A 14181-nucleotide genomic window follows, 5' to 3' on the forward strand; every position below is an offset into this window, starting at 1 on the left:
CCATCTTGGTGGCAGGCAGTGGGCAGCAGGCATGGTGACAAGAGCAGAAAGCAGAGAGCTCACATCTCGAACCATGCACACAAATCAGAGAGAGCTGGCTAGAAGTGGCAAGGAAATTTTAATGCCAAGACTGGCCTGTACTTTCTCCATAAGAACCACACCTCCTGAACCAAGCCAAACAGCATCACCAGCTGGGGATCAACTTTCAAAACCACCACAGTAGATTTGCTTAGGCACCTGAAAACGGGGTATTAATGAGTTCACTAGACCCAAGATAAATCATAAATGGGTGTGTTATTGAGGAACAACTTACAAAGAAAAATAGTAAAGAACGGCTGCGGCATTCCTGCTCCAGAAGATGCGGTCTCTGCCCTTCTGATGCAATCCGAGACCCAAGAGAGAGACAGAGCCCATATGAAGCCACGCCCAAGGGGGTGTGGCCACTAACGAAAATTTACTGGCAAGGCAAGATGCTACTCCAGGCACCCATCTGTATCCTAAGGGTCTCCAGCTTCATCGACCCAGAGGTACCTCATTGTGTTAACCATGTTTTATGAGGATACAGGAGTTTAAATGTAGGCTTGTCAGTAGGCTGGCAGATTACCCAGGGCTAACATGGAGTCTTTCATCCACAATAGAGCCACCTGTGCCCAGTATGGGACTAGCGTTGCTTGATATAGTTGTGTCCCTGTTCCTGAGTCTTTCTGCTCCAAAGGCACAGATTTTTTTCCAGGAAGAATCAAGGAAATGCGTCTTTGCCCACCTGCTTCTTTGTGGTCCACAGGAGACTGAGCATGTGGTTGTCATGGAGATGGTTGCTACCTACAGCCTCTCTTAAAAACAAGCTGCTCAGAAGTCAGGCCCTTGGTCTGTGCTGGAACTGGGCATCCTTCTTTACTCTCTGCTCCGAGCATGGGGACATGGCCCTTTATTCTCTTGAAGACAAAAATTTCAGTGATTGGTGGCCTACCCCATTTTTCTGAGAAGACACCTCTGAAGTTCAGCTTGGCCCAGCTGGACTGTGCACAGAACATAGTGCATTTGATTAGTTTGCATTTTTCCCCACAGTAGTCTTGTTTATCAAGTTCCCCCCACTCCTCATACATGGATGTGTTGTTAAATGTCTCCTGTGAACACTTCATTGGGAAGAAAGTGACTTAAAATAATTGGGAGAAATTATTGGCAGGCTCTGCATTCTACCATTTTATAATCTTCTCAGGTGGAAGGAGTGAATCTAAGAGAGTCAACACCACCAAAAGATGGAATACTAACTTAATGTAGGGGTGGGTTCGAACCCAGAGGAACCCAGAATGAGGGTGGGAGGATGGAGAGCTCTCTCAGGGTGTACCCTGGCTGTAGCAATGAGATTGGCTTCCTCTGAACTCCCCTCAAGAAGAGCATCTGGTGTTTTCCGTGTAGAAATGCCTCAAGAAACAGAAGGGGGTGGGGACAGGGTGTGTGGTGGATGCTGGGTAGTGACTTCTAGGCACTAGACAGTGGGGAGCATTTGGCGTCACTGTGGAATATTGTGAATGCAGGGAGAGGAGAGAGCAGCTGGAAAGGAATAAGAGGAAGGAGTTGAGGGGAGTATGTTTAGGACTCCTCAAATTTGTGTGGCAGTGCAAATATTTTTTAAAGATGTATTCAGATCTGGGTTGACTGAAAACTCAGGTTAGAACACTTGTCCAATATCCTTAAGGTCCCGGGTTTGACCCCTAGCACTGCAGTCATATATTCATACACTCAGGACACACATAATATAAAATAATCAGATCAGGAGGTCACACAGAAACTTCTAGAACATGGGACACATTATGCCAGGCTTCGAGGGTCTGTGTCTCCATCATGTTGAGAGACATATTCCTGGGATTCGGGGTGGAACCTCCCTTCTCCTTTCTCCAGCCCTCAGTGGCTCCTCACTGTCCTGCCCTGTGTCCTCATACAGAGTGTTGGGGGACTCAGTAGCCCTGCCTTATCTTTGTAGGCTCGTTGTGTGACAACTCATGGCTATCTCATGCCAAGGCAGCTGTCTGAGTATAAATGTCATGTAGTGGCCCAAGAGCCCTCTCCCCCTGTGCTTAGCAGCATGTCTTCCCAGCAGGAACTGACCACTGGCTGCCCAAGCACCCCATCCCCCAGGGAGAAGATCAAACTACTAGTGTTGAGCTTATTGCTCTTCGATATTTTTCACGTCCTATGTTTCACACCTTGGTGGATCTTGTGGAAGAAACTGTAGACATTCTCTTAGTGATGATGGGACAAGTTGCCTTCACTGTGAGCTTCTGTGCTTGAGGAGACCGTGAAAATGTTATGTCTTGATTCGCTTGTCTGTAGAATGGCCTCCTTCCCTCAGAGGGATGAGAGCATTTGATGGGTTACTAGGAGGTTCTGGGGTCTTGGCATGGCACTTTGTCATTGCTCCTGTCAGCAGTCCTTACTGCCACCTTCTCTGATATTCCTCTTACCTAAAGTCTCTTCACTCTTTTTCCCTGTGGTAAACTCTCATGCTTCTGTCAGAGCCCAACTTGAAAGTCACTGCCTCCGGACAGCCTACCTTGAGAACCTCTGCTCCCTGAGCAGCCTCTGGCATTTCTGTCCTGTGGAGCCTCCGTGACTCCTTCACTCAGGTATACCTGTGGGTCACTCATGTTAGATGAAAACTTCAGCGCCTCTGACAGACCTATAACCTATTCCTTATCTGCCATCCTCTGTTCAGAATGGCCCCTGGTGGGGCTGTGGAGTTCTTGAGGGAGATACATTCCAGCTGGTTTATTTCATTCATTCTGTATGGACACTGCAGGTGCCCACTGAGGGCTGTGTGGTTGAATGGCACCATTCTTCACCATGTCCTGAAGTGCCCTCCAGGTTCTTGTTCTTTCTCTTTTCTTGCCTGGTTGAAACATTTCTCAGCCCTAGTTAAGCATACCTATTTCCTCATGTTCCTACCCCACCAATTTTTCCTCACACAAGGATGGAAGCCCGTCTATGGATTTGATGATAACCTTGGCAACCTGTCTGTAAGGTACTGCGGTCACTGTGGAGAAGCTGTGGCAGGATTCTCTAGAGCCAGGGAAAGGTGTCTGTAGAATGGTATTTATGAGGAGGCTAGGAAGTCCCACAATCCACTATATTTGGTGATTTGTAGTTTCACTCCAAGTCTTGTCTTATAAACCAGGGCTGAGAGAGCTCAAGTCCCAGTCCAGGGGCCAGGAAAGGTCTATAGTGCAGCTCACTAGTCAAAGAGGGGGTGCAACCTTTCTCCCCATTCCTGGTATGAATGAGTCTTCTGAGGATAGACAAAACCTTCCACCCTAGGAAAGGAAATGTCTCTACTGATTACAGAAATGTGTATACTAATCCTATCCTGCAATACACTCCCAGACACTCAGAAACAGCACCCAGTCAACTGGAAACAGAAAAATCACCATTGCAGGTCTCTTTCCCATCTGGATCAAGAGTTTTTACAAGATAAACACCTGGGCTTTTTCATTTATATATTAATCCATATGTTTGACACATAAGTTGTATACATCACTGTGGTTGGATACAGTAAAGAGCTGTCTACCATAGCTGCCATCCAGTCACGAGAGAGGATGAAGATTTAGTAAAAAGGGATGTGGGAGGCTCCCAGCTAGCCCTGAGGAAGAAGGCAGGGAGACATCCAGGACCCATGACGGGCAGAATGGAATTTATTGACAAGGAAGGGTTAAAGAACAGAGAATGCAGGGTGGGCAGTGGTTGAGTTGACTAAGCTCCCAATGTTTCTCTTGGGTTCAAATGCCACCTCTGGAATGCTATGTAGTCCACCCTTGTGCTATGTCAGCTATTAGAGCTTACAGGTCACTGGCAGACTTTGCACTTTCTATGTTCTGGGTAAATGTTTCATGATGAGAGCCTGTGCAATCAGCCTTTACCTGTCATGGGTTGTTTTTCCAGGGGAAACAAAAGCAACTGCTCAAAAAACTGTATAGGGTGTGAGGGTCCTACGGGGCACAAAGGACTGTCCAAGTGTGAAGGTATTGAAGCCCATCGCCTAACCCTCAGCCTGGAGTGCATTTTTCATGCAGCAGAAGGCTTCATTAGCATTTTAAAAATAACACAACTTCAGACCTCTACATTAAGAAAGAGTCCAGTAGCACTTTTAACTTAGGAGACCAGGAGTAGTGTGTGTAATAATTTTATGTAAATAAAAGTAAAATTCCACATGCTCTGGGTTTGCCCTAGGTCCTCTGCATATGGTTGTTTAGCTTGGGGTTTTGTGGGAACTCTAACAGTGGGAGTGGGGGGCGTGTCTCTGACTCTTTTGCCTGTTCTTGAGACCCTTTTCCTCCCACTGGGTTCCTATTCCAGCCTTGATATGAGGGTTTGTGTCTAGGTTTATTACATCTTGTTATCATGTTCAGCTGATATTACTGGGAGGCCTGCACCTTTCTCAAGGATAATGGAGGCGCAGTGGATCTGGCATAGAGAGAAGGTGTGGGGGAGGAAGCAGGGAGGGGTGGATGGAGGGGAGGCTGCAGTCGTAATGTACCATGTGAGAGAAGAATAAGGAGAAAAAATTCCACATGCTCATTTGGCCTATTGCTTTCACGTAAAATGTACGACGACTAATAACCACAACAATAACACTAACCGATGTTTCCCAATCTCTTGGACCTCAGTGGTGAGATGTTCCTGTCTCTGTTGGCTGCGGTCCTCTCCCAGCCTCCACTTATTCTCATCTCCTTTTGCTCCAATGCTGGCACATGCCTGCAACGCCTCATTCATGTTTCTCACACGAGTGAAGAATAAAAGAGCAATCATCTTTCTAGATGGATAGAGAGGGCTCCTGTGTTCAGCCTACTGCTTTCAGCCCCTTATATGTCTCCTTATAGAGGCAAAACCCACTGCCAAGTGCAATATCCCTGGGGCTTTCTTGATTTTGCTCTGTGTGATGGCTATTCTTGGTTGTCAAGTTGACTACATCTGGAATGAACTAAAACCCAACAATGGCTGGGCACACCTGTGAGAAATTTTTGCTTAATCATTTCAAGTGAGAAGATGCACTTCCAATGCAGATCGTTGAGGTGGGAAGACACACACTGACGTCAGATTTCTGAGCTGGGAAAACCCACCTCTAATCTGAGCCACCCCTCCTGCTGGCAGCCTATATAAGGACATGGGAGAAGGAAGCTTGATCTCTTTGCCTGCTTGCTCTTGGCTTTGCTGGCAAGTTCATTCCCTTCTCTGGCATCAGAGTCTACTTCTTCAGGATTCCAGTGTATATTGAGACATCCAGCCTTGGGGTCTGAACAGCTACTGGACTCTTGACCCTCCCATTCACAGGCAGCCATTGTTGAATTAGCAGGACCACAGCCTGTAAGTCATTCTAATAAATCATATATTTTTGATAAGTTGCTACTCTAGAGAACCCTGACTAACACACTTTGAGATGGCAGCAGCTCCCCAGTTTCCTTTTGGAAATGGGAAGTGGGCATCCTAGGCTTCCAGCTGTCAATTTTTAGATGCATTAGGCAATGTCTATGTGCTTTATTCTGAGCTGAGCACCCCTTACTGACCTGGAAATGATGAGACTCTAGAGTTTGTGGCATGGGGCCAGGAGAGGAATGGGACTTCAGTGTCCCCAGAAGCTTACCTTAAGGAAGAACCCCAGGGCAAGAGTACACAACAGCAGCCTGTGTTCTCTGCAGAGTCCATGCCCTTCACGACCCCCCTCCCCCAGGTCAAAGCCCAGCTGAGCTCCTGGCTCTGACCCTTGCTGTGTTCTGGCAGCTCTTGAGGTTGCAAAGCTCTCACTCCAAGTGTGGACCATTTCTAGGTCAGGGAACAATTTCTCTCCTGCCCCTGAGAGCCTCTGCCTTTCAGCTCTGAATTCTGGATTCATTTTTTTTTTTAAGGTTTGCTCGTCTGATCCTTCTGTAATTAAGTGGCACAGTTCCTCAGCCTATTAGAAGCCAGGAGGCTTTCATTACCAGAGCTGAAGTGCACCTGGCTTGAACTTGGAGAGGGAGGTGAGTTCATTTCCATCAATTTGATCCAGCACCCACTGTGTGCCTGAGGCTTAGATGAGTCCAGATTAAGTCCCTGATATTTCATGGTCTCCAGGATGCAAGGTCCCTTCTGGTGGGTTGGATTGTGACACCTCCTGGGGTTTGAGCTGCCTCATTAGAAAAAGGGGGCCTTGAAGGAAATAATTACTCAGGCTGTCCCCTCTCTGGGACACTGGTGTTTCATCTCTGAATGGAGGGAAAGGAGGAAAGCCTTAGATGAGAACATCCGTGCTTTCTTTCTCCTTGGTCACTGAGTTTCTCTGAGGTATTTCTGTAAACGAGGCAGATGTTAGATGAGAGAGACTGGGAAACCTTCTCCTCCCACCTGTCCCCCTTCAGTCAGAGAGCAGCGACGCTTGCTCTGATATTCAACCATTTTTGAGGGTGGGGATGAAGTTGCTGCTGGTGGAAAAATGATGGTATATGTAGCTGTTTGAGGCCAGGTGGGCAGAAGGGAAGGAGGCCAGACAGCTGGATCTGGAGTTCAATATTTGGGTCCGAGAGGAGGAGCTATGGAAGGACTTGCGGGGCCCCCCCCCCCGCCCACCCCTGTGTGTGTTCTCAGATCCTTAACTCCAGCCTAGATTTCCACATGAACTCTGGGTGAGCTCACCCAGATGGTTATCTGAACTATGTTTAGATTGTCATGCTTTGACCAGCTGGCTGGCTATTTGGAGACATTGCCACTGTGTTCTCTCGTTCTCTCTCTCTCTCTCTCTCTCTCTCTCTCTCTCTCTCTCTCTCTCTCTGTCTGTCTCTCTCTCTCTCTCCTCCAGGCTGTACCTGATGATGCTTTTAAAATCCAAGTGCCTCTCTTTTTCCTCCTCTGCTACTGCTCTTGTCTACCCTGGACTATTATCTTAGCTTGAACTGAGCAGTAACAACTTCATCCCTAGTAACAGAACAAGAACCCCTGCTCAGACAGCAGGGGAAAAGGTAGGAGGGGAAGGATTCCCAGTCTCTTTCATCTAATGCCACCTCGTTTACAAAAATAACACCCAGTCTCAGGTAGGAGCCTCTGAAATGTCTCTGGTGCTTATTCCCTCTCCATCTAACATCTCTATAGTTGAGGCCAATCAAAATATGATCAAATAGTGTTCATGTTTAGGACCCTTTAATAGCTTCCTGTTACCATGGGATGCACAACCAGGGATGCTGTCAAAAGTGGTTGTGGTTTGGCTTGGCATGTTCCTGCTCGCTTCCCCAGCCTTATCTGATGCAGGACTCTGTGTTTCACCCTGAACTCTGAGTCTCTCAGTTTCTCACAAGACACTGGAATTCAAAGGGCTTGGAACGCTATTAATGATTACTGTAGAGAAGCAGACATACGTGGAAACTACCTTAGGCAAACTGCATGACTTTACCTAGGGCCCAGGATGCAATTAATGATTAGTCAAGCAATAGAGAGGAATTACTCTGGGCAAACTGTGTGGCTCTATCTCTAGGGTGACATATTTGTTCCTGCCCCAGAATTCCTTCTTCCTCTAGTCTGTCTGTCTGGGGCTCTTTCCCCTGCTTATTTCTCTCATTCATTCTGAATCATCCTTTAGCTGGCATATCAATATTTGCTTCTCCAAAGAGCTTTGCCTGACTACCTCAAGTCCACCCATGGTATACCTTTCTAAAATCTTTTATGAAGCATCCCTCTAGTGTGACTGGTTGTTCTTGGAGGGCCTCCATTGCTGATGTTGTTTTCCCTGAACTTATGAAACCTGCTGATTGACATCCACTCCCCTCGGTTAAAGGTGTTCAGCAGTCAGGAACTATGTTGGGCCTTGCTCATAGGTGTCCCCAGCACAAAGTCGGTGCCTGAGTCAATGAGAATATCAGAAAATCTCTGGGGAATTATTATTCATTGGTTCCTCATGTGAGAAACTCACAGGCCACAATGTTTCTAACTAATCAGGGCTTGTTGCGTAATGAATATAGCTTTGGAAGACAGAAATGATATATCCTCAGAACAAAGGAATAACACAGGAGTTTTCCCATTTAATAATGATAACAACTTTTGGAGAAAGAAAGGCCAGTGTGCTGGATAAATGCTCTGTGAGATCAGTGTTCTGTAACACAATTGGCTGCAGACATGGACATGATGAGGAACTTTGCATGTTATTCATGTTCAGTGCAAAACCTGCAGAATCTCCAGCTGTGAGGCTAACCTGTCCTTCATCTTGGAGTGTGTATCTTCCAGCATCTGTGCTACAGGCATGAGCGGCCTCAAACCGGTCTCAGGTCTTAACACGAATTACTTGGGTTTGATTATTCTGTATGCTTGGAGTTCAGTAGCAAGGTGCACAGAGCTGAACCGTGTAGGCACTTTGAGTGCAGGCCCCTGATGCTCTTCATGCCAGACAAGAGTTCCATTCCTGGACCACCTTTCTCAGATAATCTGAAGCAAGCAGCAGTCTCCCCATCCCCTCCCCTCCCTTTCTCCCTCTCTCTTATTTCAGGTAGGTCAGGCTGGCCTCACATACACTATGTATGACTTTGAATCCTAGTCCTTCTGCCTCCACCTCCTGAGTCCTGAGATCACTGGAGTGCACTGTCATGACTGGTTAATGTGGTGCTGGGAATTGGACACAAGGTTTTCTGCATGCACACTGGGACCATCTGTCTTTAGTCTCTCTCTCTCTCTCTCTCTCTCTCTCTCTCTCTCTCTCTCTCTCTCTCTCTCTGTGTGTGTGTGTGTATGTGTGTGTGTGTGTGTGTGTGTGTCCCTCTCTGTGTACATGTGTGTGTTCTCTTTTTTCCATTTCTAGTGTTATCATTTTTTCCCTCTGAATTTATATTCTATTCCTTTTAAGATGTCTACACTAATTTCTCCCATGATGTTAGCTGACTTTTACAGGGGACACATTTAAAAGTGGAAATACCCCAAGGCTTAGAAAAGTAAGGTAGAAAAAGGGACATAATGTTGAGATGTGTACCACTGTATCTCATATGATACTGAGCAGGTTAGGAGACTCCAGTTTCATTATCTAAAGTCATTCATTCATTCATTCATTCATTCATTCAAAATCCATTTACTTAATTACTCTAATAAATCATGTTGTTGCTGCCTCCAAAGGGCTTGTAGTCTGAGGAGGATGACAAATTCAAGATTCCAACAGAGAGACCAAATCACGACAACAAAGGTGGCTACTGTGGCCTTGTCAGGTCTGTGGGGCAGGCAGAGGAGCAGGGAAGGGTCAGACCAGCTGTGCATCAGATCTGGAGTCCGAGATGAGCAGAGTGAGAGGCAGTGGCCTGGCCTGAAGAAGGCAAGGTAAATTTTCATGAACATGAGGAGAAAGTCCTTTATGGCTCCTGTTGAGGTTTTCCTCACCTTTGCCCATGTAACAGGCTCTGCTTCTGTGCTCAGGTCTCCCACATCGGGAATGGAGGACCTAGGGAAGAGTCTCTACTGCTACTACTCACACTAGGGGCAGACGATGTCACGGTTGCCAAGAGGAGCAGGGCACTTGCCTCTCTAAGAAGCCTCCTTCTTGGCCCCAAGGACCCCACATCAGGACCACCCTGTAGGGTAATTGGGAAGATGGGAGTGGTCAGTACAGTCCTTGGCCCATAGGAGCCATGTGGCTATGTTTAGACTAAAGGAATAAGGCTGGGTCCAACGATAACACCAGTATTTGGGAAGCTGAGGCAGGAGGACTGTGAGTCTGAGGCTAGCATTTGTTATATGTTAAGTTCCATAATGAGTGCCCTGATTGGCTATTCAATGCAAAAATGGACTCATCAGGTTGCACTTATATGTTTGTGCACACATGTACGTAATGTAACAATAACTATCAAAGAAAAAGGCTATCAGTTTGAGAGGGCATGGGATATGGGAGGATCTTGAGGTAGAAAGAGAAGAAGGAAATTGATGTAATTATATTTTCAATAGAATGTAAATGAAACGGCTTAAACTAAAAAAAAAAATGTAGGTTTCTGGAACCTCATTACCCACATTTGGTCTCTGATGGGGTGGTTCAACAACATGAATTTGACAAAAACTCCAAAATAAAATGATGTATCTTTGAGGCTGCCAGCCATTGAAGACTGAATACCATCGCTGTAGAGAGCTGGACTGTTGCAGATCAAAGCCCATTTGTCTTGGGCTATCTTTAGCCTCTGAACAGTCATTGCTTGCCTAACTTCTGTGTCCCACCGAACATCCCTGTGACTGCCAGGTAAGTCATTTTACGATGTTAACAGATGATGACGACGACGAGCTCCCACCAACCCAAGAACTAAGCATCTCTTCAAATAGCGTCTGAAGCCCAGATGCACATTCCTCTGTTTCACTAGAACCTTGTCAACCTGATGTCTCCACTCAGGTATTTTTAAAACTCCTCTGACTTAGGTCTTTCTTTTGTTCTGTAACTATAAAAACTTCATGACATGGTTCTGCATCTGGAATGTGTTACTTGGGCAACTTGCATCCGTGTTCCTGGGAAATAGCCATTTGTGTTTGTCTCCAGTATAAACTGTCCCTTATTCCCTTTAAGATGAGAGCTGTGTTTTGCATTGAGACATGTGACCTTATGGTGCACTGAGGGGTTGACCCATTACCAGAAAGGGTTACTGAAAGTGTCAAGGCTGCAGAGCATCTTCAGACGGAAGTCATGTGGTCCCTCACATCCCTTGCCCTGACAGAGTGTGCTGGCATGCTTGCTGACAGTGAAGATGGAACAGATTCAGGACTTACTTTAGGCCTTCAGTCTGACGCTTCACAAAAGGTCACAGACTGGAAGGGTTGGGAAGCCATCTTACCACATCCTTTCCCTTTCTCCCCTAGAATATTGATAGTGGATGGAGGGATGGATAGATTCCTTATTGGAGGCTGGAGTCAGCATAGACAGCTCAGCACCAACACTGTTAATGGTGAATTTGTTTTGATTTAACCCACCTGCATCCCAGATACCCCTAGTGTACATTAACTAGACTCAGCAATTTAGGAAGTGCCCGAGCCCACACATCCAGAGAATGGGGAGGAGTGAAAGCCAGACAGCCAGTGATCACAAGTCTCAGAGACATAACTTGATCAGAAGGCCAAGAATGAACTCCAGGATGCCTATCTGCCTTTTTCTCTAGCCTCCCGATTTCTCCCTATGTAATCTGCTGGGTGATGAGCTGGAAAACAGAATTTTTTAGGGTGTTAATCCACTGCCTTCTCAGATTGCCAGGTCTCAAAATAAATCACAGTCGAAGGATTGCATTTCTGTCTCTGTTCATTGGCATTTGTGATAGCAGAGCTACCAGATTCCGCATGCCAGTTGCAGGGTGACATGTGGCACTATTGGGCATTTTTAAAAAGAAAGAGATTGTCTATGTTAAATATCTGGGGTATTTTTCATGGTCTTGAAGCATTCAGCATAATTCTTTTCTTTTTCACAGCTGTATTTGAGGCAGACTCACGAGAAGCCAGAGATCACTGTCACGTGTTTATGACTGTCTTTCTTGTACATGTCTCTCATCCTGTCTTAATGCTCATGCTTAAATTCTATATTTAAGCCAAACTGTTGTTTCATAAAAAATCATGTTTGACCTGTTTTTAGAAAACCAACAATATGGAGCTATTTTTTGTTTGGTTGGTTTGTTTGTTTGAGACAGGGTTTCTCTGTATAGCTCTGGCTGTCCTGGAACTTGCTCTGTAGACCAGGCTGGCCTCAAACTCAGAGATTCACCAGCCTAAATTCCATGTTCCAATGTGGAAGCAGTTTCATGAAGCTTTTATAGTTTTACAGAACAAAGAAAGTCATAAATCAAGGTGAGTTTAAAATGCATTGGTGGGTACATCAGAAAGGTGGTGACAGCAAGATGGGGGAAGCTTTTCTATGGACTACAGATGCTATCCAATGACATTCTTAGCTTCTGGGTTGGTGGAAGCTATGTCAAGAGATTTCAAAAGGTTTCTATTTATTAGTCACAAGATGTTAGTTCAGACACAGCAGTGGGCAAAGAATGGCCATTCCAAGGCCTAAAGTTAGACTAAGATACGGTCATTAGCTTTGAAACCTATTATATTCTAATATCTCCACAGAACTGAACTCCTAATTGGTCAATCTGCCTCTGCAGACATAGCTCCTTTTTAGTTTTCATTCCTAGTGAGTCCCTTGCACAAAAATGTCAAGAGCTAGAGAAGAGGAAGTTGTAGGAAACCATCTTTCCTAGTCCCATCCCCTACATAGCACTGAACAAATGGATTGGAGGAGAGACCCACCTGCCAGCTTCTACCTGGGGATTCAGAGTTGGAAAGAACAGCACATGCCATGGTTGCTTGAGTGGCTGACTGGGGGATTAATTGGGTTTCACTCACCTTGGGGTGCAGATGGAGCCAATCCCTCTCTAAATGCTTAAATTTAGAGTTCAAGGAACTAGAAAAAAAGACCATGTCCCAAATCAGTTGAAGGAATGAAGTGATAAAGAACAGGGCAGACCTAAACAAAACTAGAGACTAGGAAAACAATAGAAGAGAACTAGCCACATTGCAAGATACCCCTGGAAAACATCAAACCCACAAGCCTTCAGCTAGCCAATCCAAAAGATTTAAATCCATCAAGTCTGGGGATGTGTAGATGATTGGCAGGAATGTGAAAAGATGCCCAACCACCAATCACAAGGAAAATGCAAATTGAAGGTAGAGTGAAGCTTCATTTGACGTATATAGATGGCCATTATCTAAAGAAGAGAAAATAGGTCCTAGGCATGCGCCCGAACCTCAGAGCCCTCATCAAGTGGCTGATGGAAGCAGAGGCAGATACCCACAGCTATACACTGAACTTACTCACTGAACTATACTCTGGAACTTAGTTGCAGAGAGGGAGGAATGAAGATCGAAGGGGTCGGTACCAGGGTGGTGAAACCCACACAAACAGCTGGCCTGAACAAGGGGGAGCACATCGACCCCAGACTGCTGTCGGGGAGGCCAGTACAGGACTGATCCAGACCCCTGAACATGGATGTCAATGAGGAGGCCTCTGCACTCTAGGGGGGCCCTGGTTAAAGGAGGAAATTACCAATACGGAGCCAAGTAGAAATATAAGGGTATTTAATAGGGAAAAGCCTTACTTACAGAGCGACCTAGCTAGCTGGCATGGCAGCAGTCTGTACAGCAAGCCAAAAGTGAAACCAAAAGCGAAACCCAGCCACCTAAAACTCTCACTCTACGTTACCCTGACCACGCCCTGGCAGGTCAGGCACACCCCTAAGCGGGCAGCTTTCCCTACACCTGGTAGTGGATTAGTATTTTTCCCTGGTGTAGGAAGGGACTTTGAGAGCCCATCCCACGGGAAGGAATGCACTCTTGGCGTGAACACATGGGGAAGGGCCTAGGCCCGACCCAGGATGATGTGGTGGACTTTGCGGAGCCCCTATGGAGGGCCCTACCCTGCCTGGGGAGTGGAGGGTGGATGCCGTGGGGGAGGAGGGGTAGGGGTGAGGGGAGGGAGAGGGAGAAGGGATTGATATGTGAAACAAGCTTGTTCCTAATTTGAACTAATAAATAAATAAATAATAAAAAGAAGAGAAAATAACAAGTGTTGGTTAAGATTAGAGGACACTGGACCCTTGGACACGGTTAACAGGGAGGTACAAATGCTGCAGCTGCTGTGTAAGCAAACAGCAGGAAGTTTTCTCAAATTCTTAATTTTCTTAAGAACTAAAATGCCTAAGGTCCATCAGAACACAGTGGCAGGGAGTCGCAGAGGCACCAAGCTGCCCCTGTCAAGGGGGCCAGAAGCCAAGAAAGACAAGAAAAAGAGGAAGGAAGTGTTTCTTGGGGCCCACCTCCTGTGAGGTACTTCCGTGTGTGTGTGTGTGTGTGTGTGTGTGTGTGTGTGTGTGTGTGTGTGTGTGTGTGTTCATATTCAAGCCATACACTCACATGGGCAAAATCCCCTGGCTGAGAATCTTTGTTCTATATTAGCATTTCTCAGACATAGGTGTGGACCTGAATCACACAGGGGGAGGCAGGTTGGGGGGTCTGTCAAATAAATGGGGGCTTGTTCTATATCTGGAGTTTCTGTTGGCTGCTTCTGGGTGGGTTTGAAAGATGTGTATTTTCAGCAAGATCCTTGGTGGTTCTGAGGCTGTGGGTTTTGCTGCTGCAGCATGAACACCATCCAGACTGCACCATTGACATTTCCAG

The sequence above is a fragment of the Cricetulus griseus genome, chromosome 2 (genome assembly GCF_003668045.3).
Source record: "Cricetulus griseus strain 17A/GY chromosome 2, alternate assembly CriGri-PICRH-1.0, whole genome shotgun sequence".
Lineage (NCBI taxonomy): Eukaryota > Metazoa > Chordata > Mammalia > Rodentia > Cricetidae > Cricetulus > Cricetulus griseus.